Below are 4124 nucleotides of genomic sequence, written 5' to 3' on the forward strand. Positions count from 1 at the left end.
GCGTCCTAGGATCGATGAAGACTGTTTACTCGCAGAGGCAGTGTTTGGCATACGCGGGCCAGCATCGGAGGCGTTTCGGATACGCCGAACACGTACGCAGAAGCTATCGCCAGTGATGAAGCAGCTGAATGGCGTCGGGCTATGAAGGCTGAGTTACACTCTCATTCCCAGAACGGAACGTGGACGTTGGTTCCATGTGGAACGGCTACGCGTTCCATTGGATGTCGCTGGGTGTTTACCAAGAAGCGTGACGAGAACGGTCGTGTTATCCGTTACAAGGCACGCCTAGTAGCTCAAAGGTTCAAGCAGAAGTTTGGAATCGATTTTTTTGAGACGTATTCTCCTGTTGCAAACATGAACTCGATTCGAGTTGTACTCGCTGTGTGTGTGGCATGCGACTACATTATGGAGCAACTGGATGCTGACACAGCGTTCCTAAACAGTGGTTTGGTGGATTTGGTCTACATGGACGTTCCACTAGGTCTCGAGAACGCTGAACGCATGAAGTGCAAGCTGCTAAAGGCCATATATGGTTTGAAGCAAGCTGCAAGTGCATGGAACAAGACTATCCATCGTGTGTTCCTGCGGAGCGGTTTCAAGAGTTGTGGAGCCGACCAGTGTGTCTACGTCAAGCGTTCCAGGGACGCATTCGTGTACGTGTGCCTGTATGTGGACGACATGATCATTGCGGCGAAGACACGCGAAGAGATTCGCGAAGTAAAGGGCGCTCTGAAGAGTGCCTTCAAGATGAAAGAGCTTGGCGAGGCAAAGTTCATCCTGGGGATGGAGATTGATCATGATAAGGCAGCTGGAACGCTGATGATCAAGCAAACTCGGTACATTGACGACATTGTAGAACGCTTCAACCAACGGAACGCCAAGATGTTGGATAACCCATGCGCGTCAAACATGAAGCTGTCGAAGATGATGTCGCCAGCCACGGAGAAGGAACGACGTGAAATGCAGTCAAGACCGTACCGTTCCTTGATCGGATGCCTGATGTACATCACAACATGCACTCGACCGGACATTGCGTACGTTGTAACGCAGTCGTCACGCTTCCTGGAGAATCCTGGAACGCAACACTGGAAGGCAGCGATACGGGTCCTCCAGTACTTGAAGACAACTCGGCAGCACGGTATCGTCTACCAAAGTGGAACGCAAGGTGTCAAGGCAGAGGCGTTCACGGACGCAGACTGGGGAAGCAACATTGACGACAGGCGTTCTGTATCAGGTGTCATGGTCATGATTGGGAACGCTCCGGTTGTGTTCAAGTCCAAGTACCAGAGAACGGTTGCACTCAGCTCAGCGGAAGCAGAGTACATGGCTCTGAGTCTGTGTACGCAAGAGGTACTGTGGACACGTGCTATTCTCAAGGACATGGGTCACGAGCAAGTGGGAGCGACGCAGGTCTGGGAGGACAATCAAGGTGCTATCGAACTTGCAAGTAACGCTGGGTATCACGCTAGGACCAAGCACGTGGATATCCGACATCACTTCATTCGGGAGAATGTGGAACGCTCTAGGATCAAGGTGGACTACGTCGACACGAAGCGCCAACATGCTGACGAAGACGCTTGGAACGAAGACGCTAGCGTTCCTTCGCGAGGCAAGCGGGATCAAGAAGAGGAACGCCGCTGAGTAGCGATCCTTGACGAAGACGAACGCCGTGCAGTAGCGGTGAGTGGGAGTGTTAATTCACACCGACTCTGCACGGTTCCGCTAACCGGCTGAACGTTCCAGGATGGGCCGTTGCCAAACCGGTTAATCTGGTGGATGGCCAGAAGCGCTTGGCAAGAGGACAAAAAGGAGGTAAACGCTAGAGTAGAAGTTTAGAGGACAGATTAAATTGACTTTAATCTACTCACTTCGGCATTTACCATTAACAACAACAACAACATCAATTCTAAAATGTGCCGTTTTGGTATGACTCTCCAGGTCAGATATTAGTTGATCTCAGCACTTTCCGGTTTGCCGGAAAGCTCGACGCTGGGTCCGCTCCGCACATTCCGCGCGGTCCTGTTCACTGATATTGTTATGTAGAGATTCGACGTATGATATGACGAAGTTGTGGTACCAACTGGGTTGGCACTTCAAAACCACAGGCAGCAAAAACGTCTGGAACCACAGGCATCAAGAAAAATTTGGGTTAAAAAACGGCTACCGGTAATGAGGTTGACTTTAAAGGATGTCGATAAAAACGATTTCATCCTTTTTGAACATAAAAGCGATACCAATCCTATTCCCTAAAAACACCAAATTCGTCTGCCTTGCGAGATCAAGCGCAGCGCTGGAAGCCTAGGCTCAAGTAAAACTCGGCTAATATGTTTTAGCATAAAGGTGCGAAGATTCGTGCGTTGCGCTAAATCCGATCAGTTTGGTGATATTCCCGAAAGGAATGGATACAGGGTAGGTTGCATACGCTGCTCACTAGCTGATCGATCGTTCGATAGGTTACCTCATAGCTGATCTACGTTAGGGAAGACTTTTAAAGGGTCACGAGGCTTCATGATTGAGACGGACGGCTTGGCATGAGGTTGTCCGATCTATTGCCAAATATTATATCTACGTACAGAGTGCCCTTGGGAGAAGCACGATATTTCAGGGTAGAGATGGGCAGCTGTGCTACCACACTTCTTGTCTTAGAGCAATGCTCTTGACTCATTCGAGTCGTCGACAACAGCTCAGCGGTTGAACACTCGCTTCACAAGCGATAGGTCGGTGGTTCAAACCCACTAGGGCACAGCCCTCTCGTTCCATGAACGATTGTTCACGCTTGGACAAGCTTAAGGGCAACACCCTTTTAGCTCAATGGTTGAGCGTTGGCTTTGAGAGCCACAGGTCGGTGGTTCGAGCCCACCAGGGCACAGCCCTGTCGTTCCATGAACGATTGTTCACGTTTGGACAAGCTTAAGAGCAATCCGCTTTTAGCTCAGTGGTCGAGCGCTGGCTTTGGAAGCCACAGGTCGGTGGTTCGAACCCATCAGGGCACAGCCCTATCGTTCCATAAACTGCTGTCCTTGAAAGGACAAGCTTAAGAGCATCGCCCTTATAGCTCAGTGGTCGAGCGCTGGCTTTGGAAGCCACTGGTCGGTGGTTCAAATATACCCGGGCGCAGCCCTCTCATACCATGAGTAGTCCGTTCTCGGACTGACGTACGGGCATCGCCCTTATAGCTCAATGGTAGAGCTCCGGCCTGTCAAGCCAAAGGCCAGTGGTTCGATCCCCGTCCGGGACACCACTTTCGCTGTTACAGCGCATCCACATTTGGATCATGCTCATCGAGCAAGTTGTTTCAAAACAACTATGCGTCTATCGAGACGCTTGTGCCTGAACCTTGTTCAGCACAACACGAAGCACCTGCTTCCTTCGGGACCATGTCCCTAACACTACGAGGTCTCTCCACCTCCTGCTCCCGCTGCGAGCACCGCTCATACGTACGAGCTGGCTGCTGCAGCCACTGGTCAGAGCCTGAGCTCAGCTACTGACCTGATCGCTCCCCACTCTAGTGGGAGGCGCCCAGCGCCTGGCGACGCTGTCGCACGCCATGGTGGCGCTTCGGCACATGATGTGCCCGGTCGTAGGCGTCAACGAAGTCAGGGCAATCTTGCCGGAGGATAGCCTCAAACTCCCATGTGTTCTGTGAGTAAGGGTAACCCCTCCACTTCACCAAGTACTGGGTACGATCCTGGCGTCTACGCCACGCCACAAGGCGTTCCACGTGAAAGTATAGCTCGCCATGCTCATCGAGCAGAGCAGGAGGAGGCCTTGCCTCAGCTGGGCTCTCGCGGGGAGAGTCAACACTTGCCGGAACGGCGTCTGCGTCCATACGACGCCGGCGTCCACGACGCGAACGTTCCCGTTCACCGTCCATCGGTCGATCTCGAAGAGATGATCCACCTTGTGGATAGGTTAGAGCCACCACTGTTGCCTCACAACCAGGTCTCGGACCTTGAGCGTCCAGTCGCTCGGCTGAGCGTTCAGCTTGGCTTGCTCCTGCATCTCGAGCACTTCGCTCCGCGACCTGTGGCTCTGCCACATGCTGTTGATCAGCCATCTGTGGATCCACCACTTGCTGTCGTTCAGCCTCCCGTGGCTCGACCACTTGCTGCCCTGCAGCTGTC

The 4124-nt window shown here is 52.6% G+C and overlaps 1 pseudogene across 1 annotated transcript; it reads left to right on the forward strand.

Annotated features, from left to right (window-relative positions):
• Positions 1–3045: 3045 nt before the first annotated feature.
• On the forward strand, positions 3046–3117 carry PITG_31657 (annotated as a pseudogene). Its single transcript has one exon. The product of its transcript is annotated as a tRNA-OTHER (tRNA).
• The last annotated feature ends 1007 nt before the right edge of the window (positions 3118–4124 follow it).

The sequence above is a fragment of the Phytophthora infestans genome, genomic scaffold, assembly GCF_000142945.1.
Source record: "Phytophthora infestans T30-4 supercont1.528 genomic scaffold, whole genome shotgun sequence".
In the NCBI taxonomy this organism is placed as follows: Eukaryota; Oomycota; class Peronosporomycetes; order Peronosporales; family Peronosporaceae; genus Phytophthora; species Phytophthora infestans.